The sequence below is a fragment of the Oryctolagus cuniculus genome, chromosome 1, assembly GCF_051225735.1.
Source record: "Oryctolagus cuniculus isolate XC-2025 breed Fujian yellow rabbit chromosome 1, ASM5122573v1, whole genome shotgun sequence".
In the NCBI taxonomy this organism is placed as follows: Eukaryota; Metazoa; Chordata; class Mammalia; order Lagomorpha; family Leporidae; genus Oryctolagus; species Oryctolagus cuniculus.
The window spans coordinates 72,019,900-72,036,619 of NC_142867.1; the positions used below are offsets into that span (position 1 = coordinate 72,019,900).

General features: G+C 35.6%; 1 long non-coding RNA gene across 1 annotated transcript in view; it reads right to left on the reverse strand.

Annotated features, from left to right (window-relative positions):
- The window catches only part of LOC149128463 (uncharacterized), a 536,236-nt gene that overhangs the window by 141,538 nt on the left and 377,978 nt on the right, over positions 1 to 16,720 (reverse strand). The window contains exon 3 of the long non-coding RNA XR_016233158.1: positions 11,936 to 12,013. This is a non-coding gene — a long non-coding RNA (uncharacterized LOC149128463). The remainder of the gene's footprint in view (positions 1 to 11,935; positions 12,014 to 16,720) is intronic.

Sequence of the window (16,720 nt, forward strand, 5' to 3'; positions counted from 1 at the left end):
TATTGAACAGTTAATGTAATCAATTCATCAAGTAATTTTCAAATGTTAAATCAGCATTATAGTCTTTTTATAAATCCCAATTGTACAGTATGTGTGTATTGTGGATTTTATATTTTGTGGGATTAAATGTACTGAAATTTGATTAAGAATTATTCAAATATGTTCAATCTATTTATCTATTTAGATATTGAGGTAATGTTGGTCTCAAATAATTAGTTAGGAAACATAACTATTCAATTTTCCGCAAAAATTATACAATAAAATACTATTTCTCCTTTAAATTTTTAATAGAATTCACATGTAAAGCCACCTTGACCTAGAAATTTTTTTGTGTGGGAAGTTTATTAACTACAGACTCAATTTCCTTAACAGTGATAAGTTTACCCAATTTATCTAGTTCTTCTCATTGAGTGCATTAAATTCCTAAGTTCCCACAATAAATTATCACAAATGTGGTGGCTTAAGACAATAAAAATTTACTTCTTCACAGTTCTCATAGCCAGAAGCCTAAAATAAAGATAGGCAGTCAATATCCCATTGAAAGCTTTACAGGAGGATAGTTCCTTTTCATGTCCAGCTTCTGTCTTGATGCAGAAAAACTCAAATCTGTAGCTGTCTTCACATGACCTCCTTTCTATGTTTCTCTGTGTGTCAACCTCTCTCTACATTCTTCTATAACAATATCTGCCATTGGATTTAACACCCCAACTATATCAAAGAGGATTTCATCTTGAGACTTTTTACACCTGCGTAAGTATTTTGGAGAATGCTATCCCATCCACTACCGTGAGCTCCAGCATTTCAAGCCTTTCAAGAGATTTTTAGATTTCATATGAATTGTCAAATTTATTGGCATGAAGTTTTTCATAATATTCACCTCTTACTTTCTTAATCTTGGTAATGTGTATCTATTCTTTTAATTCTAGATCAATCTGGCTGGAAGTTTATCAATTTAATTGATCATTTCAAAGAATAAGCTTTCGGTTTCACTAATTTTCTCCATTGTTTTTCTATATTCTAGTTCTTTGAAGGAGATAGTTTTGAATATTGATTGTTTCCTGTCTTTTTCTCACTTTGCATTGAACTTACACTTCTTTCAGTTTCTGAGGGTAGACACTCAGATCATTTCCTTGACTTATTTTTATTTTCCAAAATAGGCATTTAGTGTTCTCAAATTTCCTTTAACTTCTACCTCAACTAAATACAAATTATGTGTTGAATTCTTTTTATTTCAGTTCAATATGCTTCCTAATTAATCTCTTCATTTCTTCTTTGGGTTACGGGTTAATATAGTTTCCAAATATTTGGAGGTTTTTCCAGATACGTTTTGCTCTTAATTTTTAATTTAATTCTATTTTGCTCATAGGAAATGCCTATTTGACTTGAACTATTTTAAAGTTATTGAAATACATCTATGGCCCAGAATGTGTTCTTTCATGCTAAATAATCTATGTGTTCTTGAAGAGAATATATATTCTGTTCCAGTTGGGTAGAACACTCTATAAATTCAAACCAGGTCAAGATGGTTATTCTGTAAATTTCAATAAGGTCAACATGTCAGAAGCTCTATCACTGATTTTCTGTTAGTTTTTCCTATTTGCTTTGAGAGAGGGGTATTGAAATCTCAAATGTTTTTAGTTTTAGTAATCTCTCCTTACTATGTTAGTTTTTCTTTCATGTATTTTGAAGCTGCTATTAGATATAAAATACTTCAGCATTGTTAATTCTACTTTATGATTTGACCTCCTTTATAATAATGAAAGGAGGATGATGACCTTCTTTATTCTTGCTAATATTCTTTTTCTGAAATTTAGCTATTCTAGTTTGCTTTACCTTATGTTACCATGCTATATTTTCCCATTTTTTAACTTTTAATCAATTTTTATCTCTATTTTACATGCCTCAATTATTGTTAGCATATGGGTTTTGTCTAGTGCCATAGTTTCTGATTTATAATGGATGTGTTTATCATTTAGTATTTTCATATAGTACACTTTAAATCTATCATTCTTTTTTTAAGCTATGCATCCTATATATTCTTTGTAGACTTTTCCTTTTTATTCTGCCTTCTTTGGTATTAACTGGGCATTTTAATTTTCTTAACTTCCTTTTTAACCTACACATCTTTGCTTTATTAGGCTAGTAATTTGTCAGAATTTATAGCACAGATGTGGGTGATCTTGTGCCTGACTGGGAGACTGCCTGCCTAGCCCATGCAGGATATTAGGAGGGCATTGTATAGGATATCCTCCAAGAAAAACCCTGGTTAAGGGCTCAGCACACTGAGACCCACACATGACCTTACTGCTGGCAGGCAGCAGGGCCCCCTGGCATGTTTCCCCCACCCCCACTTCCTATTGAGGGGCCTTGCAATTGTCAACTAGGTAAATAGCTCTTGGGTGTGGCCCAGACCCATAAGACAACCTGGAAGGCTACCAAGGCTACGTGACCTTCAAGCTGACTGGAAAAGCGTAGAGGCACCAGTATCTGCCTTATCCCATAGAATTAGTGTTGCTACCCTGAGCTAGCTACTCCCCTTTGCCTGCCCTATAAAAGCTTGTGCCTGACAGTTAATAAATGGACATGTTCACAGTAATTGTCTCCAGTGCTTCTTGTTGAAGAACACGGTTGCCCAACTATCCCAACAGTGTGGACCTCGCAGGATGAGCCCACACACAGATCCTTATTATATACTATTTTGAAGTGTTAAAATAGTTTCTTTGTAGTATATGAACTTTACAATAACACACTTCCATTTCCCCCATCCTTGTCTTTAGCTATTGTTGTCATACAGTTTACTTATTATGTATGATATAATCATATTTAATGTTAATATTTCTACTTTAACATTCAACTGGCTTTTAAATACATTTAAATAAAACACTTTTTAAAAAATGTATATTCAAATACATTTAAATAAAACACTTTTTTAAAAATGTATGTTCACCGGGTCATCAAAGAAGGAGGTACCTTTCTCTGAAGGGAGGAGAGAACTTCCACTTTGACCATGGCCTTGTCTAAATATGATCAGAGTCAGTGAACTCAGGGGGCTTCCATAGCCTTGGCAGCTCATGACAAGAGCCTAGGGTGATTACTGATGCCATAAACAAGAGTGTCAATTTGTTAAGTCAACAACAGGAGTCACTGTGCACTTACTCCTCATGTAGGATCTCTGTCCTTAGTGTGCTGTACATTGTGATTTAATGCTATAACTAGTACTCAAACAGTATTTTTCACTTTATGTTTCTGTGTGGGAGCAAACTGTTGAAATCTTTACTTAATGTATACTAAACTGATCTTCTGTATATAAAGAGAATCGAAAAATGAATCTTGATGTGAATGGAAGGGGAGAGGGAGTGGGAAAGGGGAGGGTTGCGGGTGGGAGGGATGTTATGGGGGGGAAGCCAATGTAATCCATAAGCTGTACTTTGGAAATTTATGTTCATTAAATAAAAGTTAAAAAAAAAGAATTCCAAAAGCCTTACATAAAAAAATAATGTATGTTCACCCCAGGTAAAGCCACTGCCTACAGTGCCAGCCTTCCATATGGGTGCTGATTTGAGTCCCAGCTGCTCTACTTCGGATACAGCTCTCAGCTATGGCCTGGGAGAGTAGTGGAAAATGGCCCAAGTTCTTGGGCCCCTGAACCTGTGTGGGAGACCTGGAGGAAGCTCCTGGCTCCTGGCTTTGGATTGACTCAGCTCCGGCCATTGAGGCCATCTGGGGAGTGAATCAGCAGATGGAAGACCTCTCTCTCTCTCTCTCTCTCTCTCTCTCTCTCTCTCACTGTCTTTCTCTCTGCCTCTGCCTCTCTGTAACTGTGCCTTCCAAATAAATAAATAAATCTTTTAAAAATTGCATTATTTTTATTATTGAACTGGGTGGGTATGGTGGGAAAAATCACTATATTCCTAAAGCTGTACTTATGAAATTTGTATTCCTTAAATAAAAGGTTTCTTTGGGAAAAAAAAAAAAGAAAGATAAGATAGGAATTACTATGCTCCAATATCTGTGTATATGAAATACATGAAATTTGTTTACCTTAAATAATTGAAAATAAAAATAAATTATAAAAAGGAGATAAAAAAGAGGAAAGGATAATGGAAAAATTCATTAGGCAGAAAAGTGTTTAGTGGATGCCCTGTAGAGGAACTAAAAGTGGATAGTATGTGATTGAATAGAGAGTAGAGACGAAAGAGAAGTAGATCAGATGACAGTATAGAAATAAGCAGGTCTGACAGCATGAGGGATGCTTTAGACCATGTTAATGAATTTATTGTCTTAGCTAAAAGCTATGGGAAGTGATTTAAGGGTTAACCACTTTGCAGAGTGGAAAACAGATTTGTGAAGAGGCTAAGTGGCAGTGAGTGTTAGGAGGCAACTGAAGTCATTCAGGCAATGGAGATGGTGGTGTGAATTACGATAATGGTGGTAGTGGTGAAAAGAAAAAACAGAGGCAGGAGGGATAGTTATTAGAAAAATGAGCCCGAGTTCACCTTAAATAGAATGTGGGACTTAGCAGAGGTCACTAGTTGCTGTACTTTCCATAGAAAGAAGGTGTTTTCAGAGTCTTGAGTCTTTAAATTAGCCCATCTAGGCCCAAGCACTTAGTTGTCTCATAATACGGTTGAGTACCTAAAAAGTTTTGTTCTGTTTGGCTTCCAAATCTGATCTAATAACTTTATTCTATTTTTCTCTTATATTTAGAATCCATAACCTTCAAATGCACCAAGTCTTAAAGTGCTGTCATGTCACCTATCTTTCTGGTAAATTCTGTGCATTTATTTCTTTCTATACTGTTTTCCTGTAGCAGTCATCAGCTGAACCTGTCCAGTCAAGTTCAACCTTCCAGAACTTTACCAGGTCATGTGGATTACTTTCCTACATGTGATACACCAACAAGTGCAATGGGAAAGAAGTGTTTGCCCTCTCTGGACATTGAAAACTCATCTCCAGAGGAGATCAGCAAGGTCTATAACTGATATTTGACCTTAGCAGCTCTGGAGTTGAGATGTTTCCATAATGGGAAAACCCTCCGAGTTCACAAATCCTTATACTACATTTCCCCAACAAGAATGCCCATTCCTCATAGCCTTTGCAGAATACAAAAGGAAATTTAATGTATTTTTCAAACATAAAAATTGATGAACTTTTTAGATGCTGAAGGTTTAGGCTACATGGTATATGATTACCCTCTTATATAATTTCTTTATTATAGCTCTAAAGTTTTCAGTGCATATTCCTGTAATTACATCTACATGTAATTTCATTTACATAATACTTATATGATTTTATTTACATAATATCTAAGGTGATGATTCATTTTTCAGATGCCCCAAACAGGACACACCGGAGTTATATTTACTTCTATAGAAAAAATAGTAAGTACATACGCATGTATTAGCCTGTCATCGTTAGGCAAGTACATAGAAGTGTAAGGATTGATATTCAAGTAGGCCTAAGTAAAATGAAAAAAAAAAAAAAAGAGTAGAAAAGGCATATTTATTTCCGAGTGACAGATTGTTGTTTCTTTGTAACATTAAGAAAGATATATATATATATTACATACAGAAAATAATAAAAATCAAAGCACTCCAGAATGACAATGAAAATGAAATATGTGGCTTTTACCCTAGGGTTGTAGTTATTACATTGCAAGTATGTGTGAAATCCAGTGGTTTTCAATGAATAACAGAAAGGATGAGGACTGTGGAATCAACTGCACCTTGATTCAAATTCTAGACTTGCAACCTCCAGCTAAATGATCTTAGACAATTATTTCATCTTTCCTAGTTGAAAATTTCCATTAGTAAAATCGAGATATATCGCATTTTTCAGAGCACACTATGGGATTAGACAGTGCTTGTTCTGTGGTAGGAGATTACCAAATTTTAGCTTCATTCTTCCCTACTAAACCTTTTTTATAGCATTTTATTTATCTTTATACTGGGTTTTATCCATTAGTAATGAACAAAACAAATAATTTTACTTAGGGAATTAATTTTCAGGGAATTTGCTTTCTTGGAAGATTGGTTTTATTTATATGAAAGGCAAAATTACAGAAAGAGGGGAGGGAGGGAGGGAGAGAGAGAGAGAGAAAGAGAGGGGGGAGGGGGAGATAGAGGGGGGAAGGGGCAGAAAGAGGGGGAGAGGGGGGAGAGAGGGAGAGAGAGAGAGGGAGGGAGTCTTCCATCTGCTGATTCACTCCCTAAATGGCTACAGGGGCCATGACAGGGCCAGGCAGAAGCCTGGAGATAGGAGCTCCATCTAGGTCTCCCACATGGGTGCAGGGTCCCAAGCACTTGAAGCATCCTCCACTGCTTTCCCTGGATTAGAAGTGGAGCAGCTGGAACTCAAACTGGTACCATATAGAATTCTGGCATTGCAGGCTGTGGCTTAATCCATTATGTCATATTCTGGCTTCCTGGAATTTTTTAATGCAATGTTTCAAACTTTAGCAAATATCAGAATACCTGGAGATCTTGTTAGATCAACATTGTTGAGCCCCAACATCCAAGTGTTTGATTCAATAGATCTAGGGTAGCCCAGAAATTTTTATTTCTCAAATGTGATGTTGATGTTACTGTTGAGAGACCACATTTAGAGAACTGTTGCTGTAATGCAGGGTACTTTGAAATGTTCATGAGTAATGCAATTTAGAGTTTATTTTGGTACAAGTTTTTTTGTGTGTATGTGTGTTTTTGTTACCTGCATGATTACAAGGGGTCTTCCAAGTTTATGACAACTTCATTGTTTGGAAAAAAAATATGTATGACCTGGAACCAACCTAAATGCCCATCAACGATAGACTGGATAAAGAAATTATGGGATATGTACTCTTTAGAATACTATACCGCAGTAAGAAACAACGAAATCCAGTCATTTGCAACAAAATGGAGGAATCTGGAACACATCATGCTGAGTGAAATAAGCCAGTCCCAAAGGGACAAATACCATATGTTCTCCCTGATCGATGACGACTGACTGAACACCAAGAGGGAAACCTGTTGGAGTGAGGTGGACACTATGGGAAATGGTGGCTTGATCAGCATAGCCCTGACTGTTAATGAACAACTTAATACATTATCCCTCTTAGTAGTTTTTTTTATCTGTTCTACTTAATATGACTGGTTTAGATCTGTAATTGATGCACAGTTATTCTTAAGTGTTGAAAATTAACTGAAATGTGATCCCTGTTGAACATGGTGGTGGGAATGGGAGAGGGAAGAGATGTATAATTTGGGACATGCTCAGGCTGACTTGCCCCAAGTGGTGGAGTTGGAAGCATACCAGGGGATTCCAATTCAATCCCATCGAGGTGGCATGTACCAATGCCATCTCACTGTTCCAGGTGATCAGTTTCAGTTCACAGTTGGTCATGGTGAAGGGACTGGGAGTCAAAGGGAACACATAGACAAGTCTAGTACCTGCTAACGCTAACCGATGGAGTAAATAAAGGGGAGAGTGATCCAACATGGGAAGTGAGATACTCAGCAGACTCATAGAATGGCAGATGTCCTAAATAGCACTCTGGCCTCAGAATCAGCCCTAAAGGCATTCGGAGCTGGCTGAAAAGCTCATGAGAGTATTTCAGGCATGGAAAGCCAAGACACTCTGGCAAAAGATCTCTGCGAGTGAGATCCCAGTGGAAAGAACAGGTCATCAAAGAAGGAGGTACCTTTCTCTGAAGGGAGGAGAGAACCTCCACTTTGACTATGACCTTGTCTAAACAAGATAAGAGTCGGAGAACTCAGAGGGCTTCCATAGCCTTGGAAACTCATGACTGGAGCATAGGGAGATTACTGATGCCATAGACAGGAGGGTCAATTGGTAAAGTCAACAACAGGAGTCACTGTGCACTTACTCCTCATGTAGGATCTCTATCCTTAATGTGCTGTACATTGAGATTTAATGCTATAACGAGTACTCAAACAATATATTTCACTTTGTGTTTCTATGGGGGTGCAAACTGTTGAAATCCTTACTTAATGCATACTAAACTGATCCTCTGTAAAAAAAAAAAAAAAAAAAAGAAAAAAAAAAAAAAAGAAATTATCAATTCCCAACTTGACTCTCATTGGGATTAAACATGACAATAGGTCTGCTCTGATTTCATCATCATTTAAAAAAATCATCTATTATTTTTCACTTTATGTTTCTGTGTGGGAGCAAACTGTTGAAATCCATACTTAATGTATACTAAGCTGATCTTCTGTATATTAAGATAATCGAAAATGAATCATGATGTGAATGGAAGGGGAGAGGGAGTGGGAAAGGGGAGGGTTGTGGGTGGGAGGGACGGTATGGGGGGGAAGCCATTGTAATCCATAAGTCGTACTTTGGAAAATTATATGCATTAAATAAAAGTTTAAAAAAAAAATAAAATAAAATACATACAGAAAATAAAAAAAAATATGTATATATTTCCATTGTTTTGCACAAAAATAAACTTATATTTTATTCCCTTTTTCTGCAAACTTTTCCTTTTTCTCTAAACATGTTCAATCATGAAAATCATATCATTGGTAAAAAAAAAAGAGAAGGAAGACCACTTTCTCCAAGTATTATCTGCTCTCTTAAACTTTGTATGTTTTCTACGGAAGCCCCCATATTCCAGTAGATGACAATCAATATATCCAGGCTTGTTCTCTCTCCATGACTGATCTCATTTCAGTAGTTTTGCCTTAGTTTCTCTACCCTAAAAGCAAAGGGACTGAAATAGGTCAACGTTTTTATATTGTGTCCTCCAGGCACTTGGGGTAGGTTACAGATTCGTCTTCAGAACAAAGTCAAGAATGATGTTGGCAGGAACTGAATGCACAGAAATCTTTTTAAAAATATTTATTCATTGCAAAGGTAGATTGACAGAGAGAGTAATAGGAAAAAAAATAGAGACAAAGTGAGAGATATCTTCCATCTACTGGTTATTTCCCCAAATGCCTACAAGTGCTGGGGCTGAGATAGACCTAAGAAGCCAGGAACTAGGAATTCCATCCAGGTCTCCAAATGGGTGGCAGGAGCCTCAGTACGTTGACCACCATCTGCTGCCTCCTGGGTACAGTAGCAGGAAGCCAGATGGAAGGGAGGAGTGGCAGGAACTTGAACCAGCATTCCAACAGGGGATGCAGACATCTCAAGGGGCAGCTTAACTGGCCGTACTATAACCACTGCCACAGATAGAAATCTGAGCCTCGCCTATGCTCCAGAGAATCAGCTTTCTTTATGTAATATTTACATATAGGGTAGATCTAGCTAAGAAATCAAAGCAAAGCAAACCATCCATTCTGAAAAAAAAAATATTTTGGCTAGAAGATACCTGTGTTCGGTCACTTTACCATGGCTTTCTTAAGGAAACTTCTTAAATAGAACATTCTGTACGACTGTTTTTCTGTGCTTATAATGATAATCAATAGCAATAAAGACCTGGGGCACTGTGAATCTTCAAACCTCAAGCTATATTCAGCACAGTTTCAGAGCTAAGATTTTTTTTTATCTATTCTGACTACTTGAAAACAGGAAAGCCATTCTTATTTGTTGTGACAACCCCATCTCTCTGCCTCCCTCCATTCTTCTCCTCCCCCTCACACTTCATTTCTTATATTTATTATGTATATAATACTTAATTTCCTATATATTTATATCACTGTTTAATAATCTAAGCAGTTTCATGATACAGCTATTATTTTTCAGTGTTAGCTCAGTTTTACACAGCATAATAAGAGTTTCAAATGTATATTATGGTCAACCTTTGGCAAAATCCTTTCAGGTAATATTGTTATTCAAAACTTTCAGATACAGAAACAGAATATAGTTAATTTTCTCATGCTCCACAACTAGCAAAAGCAAGGATAGGATTTGAATTTAAATCTACTTGTGTATAAGTCTAAAATCTGTGTACTATAAAGAGATTCCAATAATCAGGTAGTTATCAAATGGGGTATTCAAAATATATTTAGATAGATCTCTTTGTTTTATACTAAAATATTTTAAAAGATATTAAATACTACATGAGAGAAACCATTTTTCCTCCAATGGGGCCTTTTATGTAATAGCTCAAGAGCAGGAAGGTTTAAGCAGCTTGAATCATGGAGGCAGTGCACTCTGTGCTCTGAAACCAGTCTTTCTTACTTTATTTATTATTGATTTGATGTTTTCAAATGTGAGCTTGGGTAAAAGGCTTCGCTAAGTTGATGGAAGTACACCAACAAAAGCATATGTTAAGTAAATTGCTGTGGTCAAAATCAGTTACAGCTGTGTATTTGGAGGTGGCGTGGTAAGATATGAAATGGGAAAAGGTCTCACAAAATATAGAAATCCCACTCTATTACCACCTTCCTAGGCAGGAAGCCTAAAAACCATCTAATTATGAATATTGATACCTCAGATGCTTCATTACGCATCTCTGAACTCTATGTGAATAAAGAAAATGTTATAGAGCAAATTATATGTGCGATTCCATAACCTAAAAAGATATGTAAAGTGCAGCTAGCAGAGGGGTCAATCCAAACCAAAATTGCACATCCTTCTTTATTAACAATTGTTTAAGCAACTCAGACCAAAAAATAAAGAAGCAACTAAAATCAGCCTGATGACTGGTACTATAGTAATCACAAAACCACCTGTTATTACTCTTGAAGTGATGGTAAGCTGCATTCTCTACTGGGCTTTAAGAGACTTCAGCTAAGAAGGCACCCATCCCTAGTCTGGGCTTCTCATCTCCATTCTACAGTTTATTCATTACCTATTATCCACAAGCATTTCTAAAGATTGAAAGGAAGAATTAACCCAAATTATTTAAGTAAAATGTATGAATTGTTATATGAATTACAATATAATATATGATCTTAGCCTCAACTCTTTCCTTCAATGTGAAATTAATATCAGCTCATGAACAGATATATTATATTTTAAAGTTTTTTCTCATGATCTCATACTCATATAATGAGAAATCCCTGCTAAAAATATCAAGGAAAATGCAAAAATAAGAGACATAGATGACCAATATGAAAGAAATTACTTAGCTATTATAAAATTGTTTCACAACTTAATGTCATAAACACTGCTTTTTATAGCATCTCCAGCCAACACAGCAGAGGAATTCATTAATTCATTGTATTAATATACAAAGAGTAATATGTCAGTAAATAATGATAATCCATGCATAGGCTCTTTTAATCTTTCTATTATATACTAATACAACTGGCATGTAATTTTGAATATCTGTTTCCCTTTTCCACATTTCCCTTAGGCTCTTTGTCAAAATCAACATGCATAAAGACAGAATACTTCATTTAACCAACACACTATAGTTGTATGTGCATACAGTTATGTGTTCATTCTCCAGAGTGGACAGTTGAGCTATTTCCAAATGCCATCTATTTTGCAAGTCATTACAACTCTAACCATAACCTGCTTTTTAGTTGATGATAATTTTAATCTCACCATCCCCCAAAATGCAAAGACTGTAAGCATTTGGTTTTAATTTGTGGTTTTAACCCCTACATTTTCACATTCAAGGGAAACATCTGTCCTACTAATCATTGTTACTTTCCTTTCAACAGACAATGCACTCAAATACTGATTAGAATAAGAAGATGCTGTGGGCTCCCAGTGCATATCAAACAGAAGAACAATGAGCATCCAGATTACATTAGAAAGACTGTGACTAAAGACATTTAGACAGAATATGTGGTGATAGGGTAATTATTAGGTGGAGTAAATTACAATGTAGAAGCCTTAACAAGTACTTGTATAAATAGTTTCTTTTCCACAAAAGAGATCTTGTGTTAGGAAAAGAAATGGCCTCTTGCTTCTAGTAATTTCCAAAAATCAATTGCTTCATGTTTTATTATGAGAATATTTTTAAAGTTTTAGTCACAAGAGCATTATATATATTTAATTTTGAGTGGGTAATTTGTGATACTGGAAGCCATACCTGATCTGGTGGTTTCTTCTTCACCTCGTGCAGTGAGAATCAATAGATTGATGTTGTGAGACTGCTACCTGGGGTGATCTAAAATGAAAAAGGCATTTTGAAATTAGGAAAAGAAACCTACAAACTTCAATAATGATAGTTTTATAATAGGGTGTTTTTCAGTCAATCAACAACATTTACTGTATAGTCACTGTTCTGATTCTACTTTTCAAATCGGCATGGAGATAAGAAAGAGAAAATGAAATCTATAGTAAAGGTGATACATCTCTGTGAAATAAATTGTAAACAAATGAAAATGGGAAAACCACACTAATTTCTTGAAATGAATAGTTTATAAATTTCTTGGGAAAGAAAAACTCACACAAATATGATGATTAATTATAGTATATCAAATACTTAAATCTGAGTTATATAAAATTTCTACAAATTATTTGGGAATCACAGATTATATAAAGAGCATAATTTAATGGGGTTATAAGAAAGCTATACACCGGCCGGCGCCGCGGCTCACTAGGCTAATCCTCCGCCTTGCGGCGCCGGCACACCGGGTTCTAGTCCCGGTCGGGGCACCGGATTCTGTCCCAGTTGCCCCTCTTCCAGGCCAGCTCTCTGCTGTGGCCAGGGAGTGCAGTGGAGGATGGCCCAGGTGCTTGGGCCCTGCACCCCATGGGAGACCAGGAAAAGCACCTGGCTCCTGGCTCCTGCCATCGGATCAGCGCGGTGCGCCGGCTGCAGCGCGCCAGCCGCGGCGGCCATTGGAGGGTGAACCAACGGCAAAGGAAGACCTTTCTCTCTGTCTCTCTCTCTCACTGTCCACTCTGCCTGTCAAACAAACAAACAAACAAAAAAAAAAAAAAAAAAAAAAAGCTATACACCAAGTTCTACTTCTGGAGAGACCACTAAAACCACCTAGTTCTCAAACCTTAAATCATAATTCTAGAGAGCAGATGGCCCCTACAAGAGACAGCACTAAAGTTGATTATATGCATACAGACACATATTTACAGATTTTAAGATATGTACTACATGCACATATACATGTATTTATATATGTATGTGCAATTCACCATAGATTGTGCAATGAGTGTGCCAATTAGTTAAATCTCAGCTACCTTAATCAATTAATCTTAATCAGTCATCCTAATTGAGAACCACATTTCAGAGGTGTGCTTTGACACATCAGACAGAATATTCTCTGAAGTTAAGAAAGAGGGTTACTGTTATCCTTTTCTTCACCCATATCAGAGAATTTGAAAATTAACATGTCAAATGTCAAAATGTGTATCTGAGACTATTGGCTTGTGAATTAGCATGATGACCTTTAGATGTAGGTTCTTGGTGAAATTAGAGGTATTTAAGATTTGTGAATGCTTTCATCTACCATAGTAAGACTAGCCTCTACTTTCAGAATCATAATATAAGAATTGAGTGAAGTCTATGAACAGTATTCTCAGATGATGGCCATGGTTTTATCCTAAAGTGATCTATGTTCAGCCATTACTATAGGAGAATATATTATTGTTCAATGACTACTACAAAAGTTACAGAAACTGCCTGGGTTCACACATACCAATTAAGATTTTTTCTTACCAGGTAATGGTCAAAATATCCAAAAGTAGTGCATAACTCTAAGATTACAGCACCAATTGCAGGAATTATTTTGTGTTTGATTGATCATAAATGTTGTGTTTAATACATTTCTTTGTGTATCACAGAATCTGGTTTGAGATTTATATTTTATTATGTTTTTATATAAATATTACAGATGTAGCTGACCCTCATGTAAATCTCCTATTGGGAATAGTACTGGAAAAAGAACCAAGCTGTTGGGATGGATCAATTAGCATAGCCCAGTTTGTTTCAGTGATTACACTAGGTATAGCTCCCCAAATTTCTGTGTCCTCAGCACACTTTCCTTATATTGACAGGAATTCTCCCAAGTTGAAACATTCCAAACTAGAAGCAGTACCTAAACAAACCCCCTCTGTTAGTCTCTGAGCCTCACATTGGTGAAACAGGCATATGCAAGTCAAAATCACTATGGGGAGTTACAGTCTAGTAAATGAGCCAGAGGATCCATGAGATGATTATGATTATGATTCAATGTGAGCTTATCATTACCGAGAGTTATATGACTATGACAAGGTACTAAAGTCTCCTGAATTCAGTATTTCCATTAAGTGTGGTAAGAAAAAAATTGAATTAACATATATATATATATAGAGAGAGAGAGAGAGAATTCAGCACACTTTCTGGAATATAATGGGTAATCAAAAATGATATTTAGTATCTTATTAAATATTTTTCTATATTATTTACTTAATCACTCAATAAATATTTTAAACCTTGGTGCTTACTACGTACTGGGAAACAAGGAAGTCAAGTGAGCAAGGAAGACAGTCCCCACAAATTTCAAAGTTCTAGTTCCCAAGCTGCATGCACATTGGGGATGCACAAAGGAATTGAAATTTCTTAAATCTCATTATACTAGGTATTTGCCTTTAAGAAGCTTATTCAGGAAATCATTTTTCCCTCTCAGAAATATCCATTTTAACACTGCTATTTACATGGCAACTGGGATTTAGGTAATGGACACCATTTATATTAGTACCAAATCCAAACCTTTTGCTGCTATCAGTTTAGTTTGGCCATTACTCATGGGTGACCACGTGACAATTCCCCAAATATGTAACCAAACAAAATATATGGATGGACGAGAGCTAAAGCACATCAATAAAGAATATGAGCCAATAACATATGTACCTTATGTTTTATTCTGCTTTATTAGCTTTGCATTTAACAAAATGCCTAATATAGAGTGATATTTAATAAAAGCAAACAGAATTATAAATAATGAATGCCAATAAGATATTATTTGGATATTCATATCAAATATGTGTTCAAATAATGGAAGATACTTGACAATATTTTTAATGAACTATAACAATATTTAATAAAAATTATAGCATGATTTTATAACTGAAAGCATAAAACATTTTGCTGGCTATAGCTATTTTCAATAAACACAGAAACTTATTAATTCGAGGCCTTTCTTTCATGCGCTTTGGTAGAGATTTTTAAGTTTGATAATTAAGCTTTTCCAAAAGTGAACTGTTCTATACAAGAAAAGCAGAAGAATTCGGAAATCCTGCGGTATTCAGAGAGGTAGGTAGATAAGAAGAGAAATGGAGAAGAATGAGAAAATGAAAGGATTCAGTGAGATGGAGGGCTTTCCCCATAAATTTCCAAATATTTAGTAAATTAGATGAAACTCACAAGTAATGTGGTGGATATATTTTTGTGGAAATTGGTAAAAGGAAGTTATTTCAGATAGAGTAATTCGTATATAGATAGGCAATGAACATGTGAGGACACTACAAATGTTGTGGGAAATAGTATTAAAAGATAAATTTATTTCAGTTCAAAGTTTTTGAAATCCAACCATAATTATTTTTAACATACAATTCCATGAACATTTAGACGACCCCTAGTAATTCTTAGAAATGGCTTTTAAATTTCGTAAACCATGAAATCCAGAGAAGTGTTCAAGAAAATTTTCCTGGATGTAAAGGACCACCTAAAATGTAGAAAGATACTAGATGACCTTATTCATGCAATACATTGTGGTAGACCAAACAGCAGCCCAGAAAGGTATCTCTCTTCCAATCTTCAGAATCTATGACTATTCCTACATAAGACAAAAGGGACTTTGCAGAAATGATTAAGTTAAGGATTTTGAGCTGGAGCTGTTATCCTGTTATCTGTGTAGATGCATCGTTAACCACAAATGTCCTTAGAAGTGAGAGATGAAGGCAAGTGGAGTGGAATCCCAGGGACATTTGAAGATGCAATGCTGCTAGATTTGAAGGTGAAGAAAAGAACCATGAACAAAGATGCAGGGTGCCTCTGGAAATTAGAAAAAGCAAAGAAATGTATTCTCCCCTGAAGACTTCAGAAGGAATGAGTACAGCTAGCACTTTGATTTTAGGTGAGAACTACAAAACTGGGAAGTCGTAAACTTATGTTACTTAAGCCACTGACTTTGAGTTTATTTGTTACAATGAAAAACAAATATCCTTGGAAAAATCTTGATCAGGTAGGATTTGGATTGAAAAGTTTGCAATTCATGACCAGAGATTAAGAAAACAACTGGGTTGGTTGGGCAAACAGGGAAAGCAAAGATGGAAATAAGTAAACTATACACATGAAATGATACATTTTATGCTATATAAAATTTCATGCTATACAAATTATAACAAAAATCACCTTCTGAATAATGATTACAACAAAACCAAATTTTCTTTTTTTATATTTATATTTTATTTTATTTAATGAACATAAATTTCCAAAGTACAGCTTATGGATTACAATAGCTTCCCCCACCCCATAACTTCCCTCCCACCCACAACACTCCCCTCTCCCACTCCCTCTCCCTTTCCATTCACATAAAGATTCATTTTCAATTATCTTTATATACAGAAGATCAATTTAGCATATATTAAGTAAAGATTTCAACAGTTTGCACCCACACAGAAACACAAAGTGTAAAATACTATTTGAGTACTAGTTATAGCATTAATTAAACACCTAAGAGTAATTGTGTATTACAGAGTTCAACCAATAGTTTTAAGTAGAGCATAAAAAATACTAAAAGGGTAAAGTATTAAGTTCTTTTTTTCCTTTTTTGTTTGTTATATAGTTATTATCTTTTATTTAATAAACGTGAATTTACAAAGTGCAACTTTTGTATTGTTGTGGTCCTCCCCCCCCAACCTCCCTCCCTCC